The following is a 14,548-nucleotide window of genomic DNA, read 5'->3' as shown; positions in this document are numbered from 1 at the left end:
GCTCCTCGTCGGCTTCCTCGGCCGAAAGTGTACACACGACCAGTTTCCTCGGCAGAATTCAGCCAGAAACTCGGTCGGAAGCTGAATTTTGCCGAGGAAACTGGTCGTGTGTACGGGGCCTAAGACTTACAAATTCTGGGCTTGCAAGAGGCCCACTTTCTGCTTTCCAGCATTTAACAGGCTACAATGTTTTTTTTCCCCCAAATACACATGCTTCTTTCTCTGCAGCAATAAAAAAATATCTAAACCAGTCATTTTCACCTATAGGCTTAGTCCAGATACAAGAAACGTACTCTGCCTCTTCAGATTTGTGAATACAATAATCTAAAAACATATTAATTACGGTAATTTAAAAGGCAATTATAAACCTCCCTAGCTGCACCCTGTGTTTTTCACATGCATGTAATGTTCATTGATCATGCAGTTTCATGATGTCATTTGTTGGCTTGTACAAAGAGTCAAAAGTAGAGTTAATCATGACATTCCTTTGTCAGAAATTTCCATTTGAAACACGAGGCACTGACACTGTACAGGTTAAAGCGCTTGTAAACTGATGAAAAAAACAAAAAACAAAAACAGACAAATGCATATTGTGTAGTATGCATCGCAAAACTTAATACCATAAATAATAACATATTTGATTTTTCAATCCAGCAGTAGTATATGAGAAATGCTTAAATAATCCATTACAATTTAACTACACCCATTAGATTTTAGTTGACTAAAACGCGTTGACGATTTAGTCGACTAAACTAAACAAAAACACTCACAGAAGACTAAAATGGCACTAAAATGCCTTTTTAGTCCTTAGACTAAAATGAAATCGAAATTTTCTGCTAAAATTACCACTGTTTCCCAGAAGAGTTGAAGCTGTTATAGCTGCAAAGGGTGGGCCGACTAAATATTGAACACTACGGACCAAGACTGGAATGCCATTAAAGTTCATGTGGCCTTGTATGGTTCGGGGAGGGGGGCGCTCGCTAATTCATCTGGTATTGATTTTGGGGGGGGCCCATGCAGGGTAAAAAAAATAATAATGGCGTGGAGTTCCCCTTAAAATCCCCATCAGACCCGAAGGGCCTGGTATGGACTGGGGGATTGGGGGGCCATGCAGTGTTTTTGTTTTTTAAGTAACCCCCACTTAAAATTGATACAATCAAAATGAAAAATTCCTTTAACTAGTTCCCGACCCGCTCATGTACATATACGTCAGCAGAATGGCACGGACAGGCACATTAACGTACCTGTACGTGCCCTGCTTGACGGGGGTCGGGGGTCCGATCGGGACCCCCCCCCGTACATGGCACGGGTCGGTAATCTTCAGGAGCGATCCGGGATGCGGGGGCGGCAGTTCGTTTTTGTCCGCCCCCTCCGGATCGCTCCCCAGCCAATCAGCTTCCTCCCCCGCCCTCCTCTGCCTGCATTGTAAACACAGGCAGAGGAGGAAGTGATGTCACCGCTCCTCCCGCCGGTTTATTCGTCCGGCGGAGGAGCGGAGACATCACACAGTGAGTACACAAGCACTACACTGACACACAGACACATAGGCTTACGATCCCCCCCCCCAGTCACCCCCCGATCACCCCCACCAGCCCCCCCCTGTCACACTGTCACTAAATTGCAGTGATCATTTACTGATCACTGCATTTAGTTTCAGTGTGACAGGCAGTTAGTGTTAGGTCCAGGATAGCCCCCTACCCCCCCAATAAAGGTTTTAACCCCTTGATCACCCCCTAGTTAACCCTTTCACCCCCCTTTTGCCAGCGTCACTAAGCGATCGTTTTTCTGATCACTGTATTAGTGTCGCTCGTGCAACTAGGTAGCTAGTTTTTTTTTGAGGTTCGCCGCCATGTTTTTATAGCGTTAGAAAATTTATGGGGGTACCTAACGCTATAAAAACATGGCAGCGAACCTCGAAACAAACTAGCTACCTAGCGGCACGAGCGACACTAATACAGCGATCAGAAAAACGATCGCTTAGTGACGCTGGCAAAAGGGGGGTGAAAGGGTTAACTAGGGGGTGATCAAGGGGTTAAAACCTTTATTGGGGGGGGGGGTAGGGGGCTACCCTGGACCTAACACTTTTAACCCCTTGATCACCCCCTAGTTAACCCTTTCATTCCCCTTTTGCCAGCGTCACTAAGCGATCGTTTTTCTGATCGCTGTACTAGTGTCGCTCGTGCCACTAGGTAGCTAGTTTTTTTTTAGGTTCGCCGCCATGTTTTTATAGCGTTAGAAAATTTATGGGGGTACCTTATGCTATAAAAACATGGCGGCGAACCTCAAAAAAAACTAGCTACCGAGCGACACTAATACAGCGATCAGAAAAACGATCGCTTAGTGACGCTGGCAAAAGGGGGGTGAAAGGGTTAACTAGGGGGTGATCAAGGGGTTAAAACCTTTATTGGGGGGGGGGTAGGGGGCTACCCTGGACCTAACACTTTTAACCCCTTGATCACCCGCTAGTTAACCCTTTCACCCCCCTTTTGCCAGCGTCACTAAGCGATCGTTTTTCTGATCGCTGTATTAGTGTCGCTCGTGCCACTAGGTAGCTAGTTTTTTTTTGAGGTTCACCGCCATGTTTTTATAGCGTTAGAAAATTTATGGGGGTACCTAACGCTATAAAAACATGGCGGCGAACCTCAAAAAAAAACTAGCTACCTAGTGGCACGAGCGACACTAATACAGCGATCAGAAAAACGATCGCTTAGTGACGCTGGCAAAAGGGGGGTGAAAGGGTTAGCTAGGGGGTGATCAAGGGGTTAAAACCTTTATTGGGGGGGTAGGGGGCTACCCTGGACCTAACACTCGTGCCGCTAGGTAGCTAGTTATTTTTTGAGGTTCGCCCGCCAGGTTTTTATAGCGTTAGGTACCCCCATACATTTTCTAATAAAGGTTTTAACCCCTGATTGCCCCTAGAGTTAACCCTTTCACCCCCCTATTGCCAGCATCACTAAGCGATCGTTTTTCTGATCGCTGTATTAGTGCCGCTGGTGCCGCTAGGTAGCTAGTTATTTTTTGAGGTTCGCCCGCCAGGTTTTTATAGCGTTAGGTACCCCCATACATTTTCTAATAAAGGTTTTAACCCCTGATTGCCCCTAGAGTTAACCCTTTCACCCCCTATTGCCAGCATCACTAAGCGATCGTTTTTCTGATCGCTGTATTAGTGTCGCTGGTGCCGCTAGGTAGCTAGTTATTTTTTGAGGTTCGCCCACCAGGTTTTTATAGCGTTAGGTACCCCCATACATTTTCTAATAAAGGTTTTAACCCCTGATTGCCCCTAGAGTTAACCCTTTCACCCCCTATTGCCAGCGTCACGAAGCAATCGTTTTTCTGATCGCTGTATTAGTGTCGCTGGTGCCGCTAGGTAGCTAGTTATTTTTTGAGGTTCGCCCGCCAGGTTTTTATAGCGTTAGGTACCCCCATACATTTTCTAATAAAGGTTTTAACCCCTGATTGCCCCTAGAGTTAACCCTTTCACCCCCTATTGCCAGCATCACTAAGCGATCGTTTTTCTGATCGCTGTATTAGTGTCGCTGGTGCCGCTAGGTAGCTAGTTATTTTTTGAGGTTCGCCCACCAGGTTTTTATAGCGTTAGGTACCCCCATACATTTTCTAATAAAGGTTTTAACCCCTGATTGCCCCTAGAGTTAACCCTTTCACCCCCTATTGCCAGCGTCACTAAGCAATCGTTTTTCTGATCGCTGTATTAGTGTCGCTGGTGCCGCTAGGTAGCTAGTTATTTTTTGAGGTTCGCCCGCCAGGTTTTTATAGCGTTAGGTACCCCCATACATTTTCTAATAAAGGTTTTAACCCCTGATTGCCCCTAGAGTTAACCCTTTTACCCCCTATTACCAGCGTCACTAAGCAATCATTTTTCTGATCGCTGTATTAGTGCCGCTAGGTAGCTAGTTATTTTTTGAGGTTCGCCCGCCAGGTTTTTATAGCGTTAGGTACCCCCATACATTTTCTAATAAAGGTTTTAACCCCTGATTGCCCCTAGAGTTAACCCTTTCACCCCCTATTGCCAGCATCACTAAGCGATCATTTTTCTGATCGCTGTATTAATGTCGCTGGTGCCGCTAGGTAGCTAGTTAGTGCCAGTAACGCTTACACCCACGCGCAAAGCATACTCCCCCCATATGTGGAATTACACCCCAAAATACATTCTGCTGCTTCTCCTGAGTACGGGGCTACCACATGTGTGAGACTTTTGGGAGCCTAGCCTCGTACGGCACCCCAAAAACCAATCACCGCCTTCAGGCTTTCTAAGGGTGTAAATTTTTGATTTCACTCCTCACTACCTATCACAGTTTCGAAGGCCATAAAATGCCAAAATAGCACAAAAAAACCCCAAATGACCCCATTTTGGAAAGTAGACACCCCAAGCTATTTTCTGAGAGGGATGTCGAGTCCATGGAATATTTTATATTTTGACACAAGTTGCGGGAATATGATAAACTGATTTTTTTTTTGCACAAAGTTGTCACTAAATGATATATTGCTCACACATGCCATGGTTATATGTGGAATTGCACCCCAAAATACATTCTGCTGCTTCTCCTGAGTACGGGGATACCACATGTGTGGGACTTTTTGGGAGCCTAGCCGCGTACGGGGCCCCGAAAACCAATCACCACCTTCAAGATTTCTAAGGGCATACATTTTTGATTTCACTCCTCACTACCTATCATAGTTTTGAAGGCCATAAAATGCCAAGATGGCACACAACCCCCCCAAATGACCCCATTTTGGAAAGAAGACACCCCAAGCTATTTGCTGAGAGGCATGTTAAGTCCATGGAATATTTAATTTTTTTGCCCCAAGTGATTGAATATTGACCAAAAAATAAATAAATTACAAAACGTTGTCACTAAATGATATATTTCTCACACATGCCATGGTTATATGTGGAATTGCACCCCAAAATACATTCTGCTGCTTCTCCTGAGTACGGAGATACCACATGTGTGGGACTTTTTGGGAGCCTAGCCAAGTACGGGACCCCAAAAACCAATCACCGCCTTCAAGATTTGTGTGAGTGAAATCAAAAATGTATGTCCTTAGAAATCTTGAAGGTGGTGATTGGTTTTCGGGGTCCCGTACGCGGCTAAGCTCCCAAAAAGTCCCACACATGTGGTATCCCCGTACTCAGGAGAAGCAGCAGAATGTATTTTGGGGTGCAATACCACATATAACCATGGCATGTGTGAGAAATATATCATTTAGTGACAACGTTTTGTAATTTATTTTTTATTTATTTTTTTGGTCAATATTCAATCACTTGGGGCAAAAAAATTTAATATTCCATGGACTCAACATGCCTCCTCTCAGCAAATAGCTTAGGGTGTCTTCTTTCCAAAATGGGGTCATTTGGGGGGGTTGTGTGCCATCTTGGCATTGTATGGCCTTCAAAACTATGATAGGTAGTGAGGAGTGAAATCAAAAATGTATGCCCTTAGAAATCTTGAAGGTGGTGATTGGTTTTCGGGGTCCCGTACGCGGCTAGGCTCAAAAAAAGTCCCACACATGTGGTATCCCCGTACTCAGGAGAAGCAGCAGAATGTATTTTGGGGTGCAATTCCACATATAACCATGGCATGTGTGAGAAATATATAATTTAGTGACAACTTTGTGCAAAAAAAAATCAGTTTGTCATATTCCCGCAACTTGTGTCAAAATATAAAATATTCCATGGACTCGACATGCCTCTCAGCAAATAGCTTGGGGTGTCTACTTTCCAAAATGGGGTCATTTGGGGGGGTTTTGTGCTATTTTGGCATTTTATGGCCTTCGAAACTGTGATAGGTAGTGAGGAGTGAAATCAAAAATTTGCGCCCTTAGAAATGCTGAAGGCGGTGCTTGGTTTTCGGGGTCCTGTACGTGGCTAGGCTCCCAAAAAGTCCCACACATGTGGTATCCCCGTACTCAGAAGAAGCAGCAGAATGTATTTTGGGGTGCAATTCCACATATAACCATGGCATGTGTGAGCAATATATCATTTAGTGACAACTTTTTGTAATTTATTTTTTATTTTTATTTTTTTGTCATTATTCAATCACTTGGGACAAAAAAAAAATATTCAATGGACTCAACATGCCTCTCAGCAGTTTCCCTGGGGTGTCTACTTTCCAAAATGGGGTCATTTGGGGGGGTTTTGTACTGCTTTGCCATTTTAGCACCTCAAGAAATGATATAGGCAGTCATAAAATAAAAGTTGTGTAAATTCCAGAAAATGTACCCTAGTTTGTAGACGCTATAATTTTTGCGAAAACCAATAAATATACGCTTATTGCGATTTTTTTTACAAAAGACATGTGGCTGAATACATTTTGGCCTAAATGTTTGACTAAAATTTAGTTTATTAGATATTTTTTACTTTTTGTTATAAGAAAAATCATTTTTTTTCAAAATTTTCGGTCTTTTTCAGTTTATATCGCAAAAAATAAAAATCGCATAGGCAATCAAATACCATCAAAAGAAAGCTCTATTTGTGGGAAGAAAAGGACGCAAATTTCGTTTCAGTACAACATTGCATGACCGCGCAATTACCAGTTAAAGCAGCGCAGTGACAAATTGTAAAAACACCTTGGGTCTTTAGACAGCGTATTGGTCCGGGGCTTAAGTGGTTAAATATGGTCTCTGGGAGGTCCCCTTAGTCTGCCTGTAAAGTGGTGCATCTGTAGCATTCATAGAACATGCTGCAGCAAACATGACTTTTCTAAAAAAAAAAAAAAAAGTCAAATCACATTCAAATGTATTTGCGGTTGCAATTGCCAGCCCGGCTATTTAAAAAAAAAAAGAAAAAAAATGCCATGGAGTCCCCCCAAAATCCATACCAGACCCTTATCTGGGCATGCAGCCTGGCAGGCCAAGAAAGGGGGGGACGGGTGAGCGCCCCCCCCACCTGAACCATACCATGCCACATGCCCTCAACATGGGGGGGTGGGTGGCTCTGCCCCCCGCCTTAAAGCACCTTGTCCTCATGTCTTCCCGACAACCATGGTCTGTGGACAGTTTTTGACAATTCCTTTATTAAAAAATTTAAAACAGTGTTCCCCAATGTAGATCTATTTTTTTCCTTTTTTTTGGGGTTTGGCGGTGTGGCGGGCAGCGCAAGAAGGATCTACATAATAGTGTACAACAATGCAGCGCTGAAACAAATCTATAAGATGCAAACCCAATATTAAGATGGTATGATACTACATAACAAGTGTTGTTCACAAATATAAATACATAAATACTTAAAACTGTGAACAATTAATGAATAATAAGTAAAAGAGGAGAATGTTGGAAGTAGTCTTTGTGATTGATTATGTATTCATCCATGTGCAAATCCATGTCACAATTTGGTGACAAATTGCAGAGGAACCCCACCACCAGATAGACAGAGAAAAGATGCTCACCTTGGAGTTTTGACCTTTAGATTAAAAAGGTGTTTCCTTTAAAGAGCAAGGTTCGGCTACAGGATGGAACACTTGCTCAAGAGAAAACAGCTCCAAAAGTCACATAAAAACCATAGAAGATAGAAAGAAAAACACCTATAGTGCTCTCTGTATTAAAATTTCCATAGTGACATTTATTCTATCTGTAAAAAACGCACGTACAATAAAACACAATGACAAGTTTATCATCAACATGGGGACAAGGTTCTTTGGGGTGGGGGGGCACCTTTCCTGGTCTGCCAGGCTGCATGTTCGGATAAGGGTATGTAATGGATTTTTGGGGGGGGGGGGGGCTATGCCAAAATTTAAAAAGAGACCCAAAGGTCTTGGTATGGATATGGGGGGGACCCCCACACCGTTTTTTTAAATAGTTTTCTATTATCAGCACTGATATTGTATTGCTGGCAATTTAAATGTTTTTTTTTTCTTAAGAAATTTCAGTTTTTATGCAGTAGGTTCTATCTAAGGCACAGATGCCTTAGATAGAATGACAATCTGTAAACAAGGCAGATTGTCATTCTGTCAATAAAGAAGGCATAGATCCTGTGTTTCTGTGAAGCAGAAACACAGATCCATGTCTTCCACTAGTAAAATCACCTCCCCCTCTACACTGATACATTAACTAGGCACACAGTTAACACTTTGATTGCCCCTGATGTTAACACCTTCCCTGCCAGTGTCATTAGTACAGTAACCATGCATATTTTTAGCACTGATCACTGTAATAATGTCACTGGTCCCCAAAAAAGTATATTTTATCTTAGTCCCAGTATAAGTTGCTGATCGCCACCATTACTAGTAAAATAAATAAAAATATCCCATAGTTTGTAGACGCTATAAATGTTATGCAAACCAATCTATATATGTTCATTGGGATTTTCGTTACCAAAAATATGTAGCAGAATATATATTGGACTAAATTGATTAAGAAATTTGACGTTTTACAATTTTTTTATTGGATTTGTTTTAGAGCAGAAATATATTTTTTTTTTTATCTTTTTCAAAATTGATGGTCCTTCTTTGTTTATAGCACAAAAAAAAAATACAGAGGTGATCAAATACCACCAAAAGAAAGCTCTATTTGTGGGAAAAATTACACAAATTTTGTTTGGGTACATTGTCGCATGACCGCGCAATTGTCAGTTAACCACTTAAGACCCGGACCAATATGCAGGTAAAGGACCTGGCCAGTTTTTGCGATTCAGCACTGCGTCGCTTTAACTGACAATTGCGCGGTCATGCGATGTGGCTCCCAAACAAATTTGGCATCCTTTTTTTCCCACAAATATAGCTTTCTTTTGGTGGCATTTGATCACCTCTGCGGTTTTAATTTGTTTGCGCTATAAACAAAAATAGAGCGACAATTTTGAAAAAAAATCAATATTTTTTACTTTTTGCTATAATAAATACCCCCAAAAAAGATATAAAAAAAACATTTTTGTTCTCAGTTTAGGCCGATACGTATTCTTCTACATATTTTTGGTAAAAAAAAACGCAATAAGCGTTTAACGATTGGTTTGCGCAAAATTTATAGCGTTTACAAAATAGGGGATAGTTTTATAGCATTTTTATTAATATTTTTTTTTTTTACTACTAATAGCGGCGATCAGCAATTTTTTTCGTGACTGCGACATTATGGCGGACACATCAGACAATTTTGACACATTTTTGGGACCATTGTCATTTTCACAGCAAAAAATGCTATAAAAATGCATTGTTTACTGTGAAAATGTCAGTGCAGTTTAGGAGTCAACCACTAGGGGGCGCTGTAGGGGTTATGTGTGACCTCATATGTGTTTCTAACTGTAGGGGGCAGGGCTGGACATGTGATGTCACTGATTAACGTAAAAGCAGCAGATGATGTGTTTCCAGCTTCCTTGTTCTAGTCTTGATAAGTTGAATCTTTATCGCCATGTCATTGTTACCTTACATTTAACTAACTGGTGCAAAATTTCTCCTAGAATGGACACCGTACAAGTTACTGGATTGAGCTGGTGTGATGTTTTGTCAGGGCGGGAACTGGGGTTGTGGGATGCCCGCTAAGTTTCTACAGTTAGTTGGACTATATTAGTTCAGATATAAAAAATATACTGTACTGGTCTGAGGCCCTGTGTGGCCATTAAGGTTGCGTTGGTGTTGTGCCAGCACTGCCTTATAGTGTTGTATTAAACAATCAATAAATAAATAAATAAAAAAACAGAGATCAGTAATTAGACTAGGTCTGGTGACCTGGCCAAACTTGGAATCGCTGAGTAACCAAGCAAGATATACAAAACTGAAATTCAGGACATTTCAATGGAAGTTAGTTTTGTTGCAGCGGTTCTTGGTCTTATCCAAAATAGCAAACTTTGATCCATAGACATCTTATATGTATTTTAGAAGTTGAGCACAGGAGGGGACCTATTCTCAACATTTTTTTAGTTCTCCCTTTAGATAAAAGGTTTTGTATCAGAGATTTTAGATTTATCAAGTGTATCACCGTAAAAAGGTTACCTGCTGAGGCACATTAACCAGTCATAGGTTTGAAATTATAAATAAATGAGGCTCTGTAGGTGCTACATTTTGGAAAAATCCCGTTTTTTAATGAACCATCTATGCTTTGTATTATATCAGATGCCGTTTCTGCTTTATAGATCAAAGTCCATATTGTGTTACTGTACCCTGATAAATTCTTAAAAGAAAAAAACTGCCACCCTCTTGAATTTTTTAAGTTAAAGTGTACTTACAGCCAAAACTTTCAGTAGGAAAAAATGAAAACTTCATATCAGCTCATTTTTTGCTGTCTGTGTCTCATGGGTAGATATCCCTTCACTTAGTGGAAATGCAATATATGTCCCTACCAAAAGACATTCCCCACTTTTAGTTCTGTGACAACTGTTAAATGTTGGACTTTTCATCACTTTCTGTCTCTTTGATAAAGGTCATTAGGAAAAATAGAGTAAATCTCACCAATGGGGTTACAGACAGCAAGAAAAAGTTGACAGATCTAAAGATCCTTTCATATTTCTCTGCTACGGTTTCCCCTCGTAGTGGGTACAGCACAATGTACCTGTGTTTTGAGCAGGTTACCAGAACTTTCCCCTGCATGCCTGGCGTGCCTTCAGAAAACGCACTAAACTGCTCGATATAAAAGCCTAAAACTGCCAGTATACCTGCGCAATGACCAAACCACAGTGGATCAGCGTTAAAGCGGTCTAACCCTTGCTCACCCTATCCAAAACTGTAAAAAGTTTTGGCTATACATACACTTTAAAACAACTATAAACCAGGAGACATTTGGAGCATCAGCTCAGCTATTAGGAAATGTTATTACAAGATATACCAAAAATTATAAGGATGTTAATTCAAGAAAATATTAACATGTTATAGAGCATTTTAGAGCAAAGCAAAACAAAATCATCAATATAATTTAGGCCAATAAAAGCATGATTTTTTTTAGATTACTTCATAAAAACTATTGCATTAATTTTATTTATTTAGTGTTTCACCAGGCAAGCTTTATTTATCTATGTGTATAACCGATCTTCTAAACCTTTTTTTAGAGCTAATCTAACAAATGCTGAGCATAGACCCTTAATATCCACACCCACACAAATATTTGAAGGATGCCTTTGTAAGAAATTAACTTTCTATTCTGAATGGGACCAAATACCACTGCTGCAAAACCTTTAAGTGATTGTAAAGTCTTGTTTTTTTCCCTATATAACATGCACATAGCAGCCTGCATCCTCCTCTTCTCGGGTCTCTCTTCTGTGATCCTGGATCCTCCCTCCTGTTCAGTGCCCCCACAGCAAGCAGTTTGCTATGGGGGCTCCCGAGCTGAATCATAGCTCCCTGTGTCCATTCAGACATGGAGCCTAACCCAGCCCGCACCTCTCTCTCCTGATTGGCTAACTGACTTTGATTGACAGCAGCAGGAGCCAATGGCACCGCTGCTGTGTCTAAACCAATCAGCAAGGTGAATCTCGGACCGCTAAGACACTCATGGACATCGCTGGACAGAGAGAGACCTGAGGCAAGTATGAGGGGGGTGTAGAGAGATTTGTTTCATCTCTGTGTATCATCTGAGACTGTTCACTTCACTGGGTATATGTGAGGGTTTACATCCACTTTAAGTTTGCCCCCTCTTTGCAGCTATAACAGCTTCAACTCTTCTGGGAAGGCTGTCCACAAGGTTTATTTCCAGGGAGACTCCCTTCTCATTGGCTTGGACAGCAGCAGGAGCTATTGTTTCCCACTGCTGTCAATAAAAGCCAGTGGCCCAATGAGGAGAGCAGTGATGTGGTCAAGCAGTGGATGGGTGAGGTACACTGGTATGAGGTTTGAGTAAACTCTGAATTTAGCTAAAATAACATGGCATATACTGTACATTTGCTACACAAGCAATATTATCACTTAATGTTATTAAAAATGACTTTTCCTTTTCAAACTGCAGTTCTGTACATTTGGTATACAGAACTTCCCCGGAAATGTAACTGGCTGCTTGTGTGATTGGCTCTCTGATTTTCCCAGAAGTCAAATTTTAGGCATCCACTGGAATAGGAATTACATTTTTGGTGAGATACTCTCTAAGAGTTAATTACTTACTAAAGGGGTGCAAACATGGCAACTTTCCTCATTTGAAGACTACACGTGTATCAGATTATGAGGTTGAACACAGACACTCCCATTCAGGAACCATACCTACAAGAACATGTAGTAGAACGTACAGCTTTTTCTTAAGAGAAACCGGTAGCATTTCTGAACTCCTGCAAAAGTGACAACAAGGAGGGGGGGGGGGAGCTATTGTTGAATTTTATTCTATATGTAAAAAAGGGTGTGGGGTCTCCCACAAAATATATACCAAATCCTTATATTGGATAAGGGTTTGGTATAGATTTTAAGGGAGACCCCATGAGAAAACATAATTATTCATTGACATCACCCAGGATTCCCAGGCAGTTTGTTTTCATTCAGTAGCTAGTCAGTGAGTTGTCATTTCAGACAGGTATTCGGGAGTAGTAGCAGATTGTTTTAGTGGCAGCTTATCATTTAGCATGATTGACATTACATCTACATTGCTGGACAACATGAGTGACTTGCATCAGTTTTCTGATTTCTTTATATAACAAAGGACAGTGCCTGTGTTTCTGTTAACTTTTTTTGTGAGTAGCAAAGGGGAACTATGTATCCCTTACTCATTCATTAAATTTAAGGAGGGAGGGTATCTTGGGGACCTTTGATTTTAAGCTTCCAGATTCTGATAAGTCCGCCCCGCCCCGCCAAACTCCCAAATCCACTGGGACAGGAATGTGGGAATAAAGGCCTTGTCCTCAGTAAGATGTAGACAAGCACTTTTTAGGGGGGAGGTTTTGCAAAGCCCTGCAACAAACCCTCTGATGAATGTTGAGGGCACGTGGTCTGTTATGGTTCAGGGGCTGCACACTTGCTGACCTCTTACTCTGGTCAGCCAGGATGCACATTTGGATAAGGGTCTGCTCAGGATTTTGGGAGGGAACTCACACCTGTTTTCTTTTTTGCCTGGAGTACTCAATATCCATAAAAAACCTTGAGGGGGAGATTTGTGCCTGCTGAATACATAAAGATAACAACAGCAGAGAAATTTGGCATGAACCAAGAGTTTTCAAATATCCAGACAATACAAGCAACTTCCTGTGCTTGAGTATGATGCTCAGACCCCAGATGACTCTCACTTGTACACTTTGCTGCCCTTTTAGGACTGGGGAAGCTGCGATACATATAGCACTGAAAGAACGAAAAAGGTGCACCAGCCTTTATAAACCATTTATTAATACAATGAAAAAAGATGTATAGTTACAAATGACTGTTTGTCATAAGCACATCATAATAAGCCAACATATATATCACCATCAAGATACATCTATTTTCATTTTCATAATAAACAGGTTCTTTCAGTGCTATTTGCAAATATCCACCTTGGGTAAATTGGCCAACTGAAGTCAAACTGCAAACCAGGCAAAATCGATTTACTTATCTCTTTTCAGATCTCACTGTGCCAAAGTAAAAATAAAAGATAATTTTGCAGTGTGATATTACTTTACACCTTATTTAGTTAAACTAGGCAATATGCAGGCCATACATGGGTCGAATTACAAATTATTATTTTTTTGGTGGAAAATCTGAATTTTCATGTGTTTTGTAATCCAGAACCATAAATTGCGAGTCTCTTGTATGTGTATGTATCTTCACTAACTGTGTAGGCTAAGTGACAGGTTTAGATAATTTTTCAACTGCTAGAGAAAGCAGCATGTGTTTGCAAAAACATGTGTTAACTGCTTAAGAGCAGAGAATGTTTTATTTAGAAGGGTCAGGAATGTTGGTCTTTGTACAATGACCTTACCCTTCTGGATTGGCTATGTTACAGGGAAGTAAAATATTGGGAAGGCTGCAATGAACGCAAGGAAAAATGGGAAAGATGAGAGTTAAAAAAAAATAAAAAAAAATAAACAGCCTATAAACCAACAAAAATGTACTAATATCTATAATAATTAGAGTGGTCAACCACTCCAGGCTAGATAAAACCATGAACCAGCAAAATCAATTGACATCTCTTGTAAGCGGCTATAGTGTCAGCATTAGATACATGACCACTTTACCTGCGTAAAATATAGTAAAAATTGGACTTGTTGGGAGATTAAATTTTTAGGAAAGTTTTAAATGAAACAGTACTGTCATATTTCAGTTTTAAACATTCTCAGACATTTACACTCTCTTAATACATTCCACATTAAATGGTAGGAATGTACAACTAAAGAAAAAGGTCTAGATATTTCAAATATCTGACTCTTGACACTGCTACTGATAGAGAATTTAAATGAATTGCAACAACTGACATAAGATTTCATCTGTGAGAAAGTTTAGGACTTTGTTCTAATGAAAATTTATTTTTCCGCTTTACTGCTTAGATTACCATATGTTCTCACAACAGGTAAAATAAACTAGGGCCTCCAGTTCCCCTCTCAACTTGCTTCTGTTCTTACTGAAAGCTTCATGCTTAAAAAAGCCATCAGTCTAAGACTACATAAATAACGTCTTCAGCTGGTAATGAGACATTTTGAAAACAAAGTTTAATTCATGTTTTC

The 14,548-nt window shown here is 40.6% G+C and overlaps 1 protein-coding gene across 2 annotated transcripts in view; it reads right to left on the bottom strand.

Annotated features, from left to right (window-relative positions):
* SMYD3 (SET and MYND domain containing 3) overlaps window positions 1-14,548 on the bottom strand; it is a 702,152-nt gene that overhangs the window by 248,076 nt on the left and 439,528 nt on the right. The window lies entirely within an intron of this gene.

Source organism: Rana temporaria, chromosome 4 (genome assembly GCF_905171775.1).
Source record: "Rana temporaria chromosome 4, aRanTem1.1, whole genome shotgun sequence".
Classification (NCBI taxonomy): Eukaryota; Metazoa; Chordata; class Amphibia; order Anura; family Ranidae; genus Rana; species Rana temporaria.
This window is presented reverse-complemented; position numbering and strand designations above follow the sequence as displayed.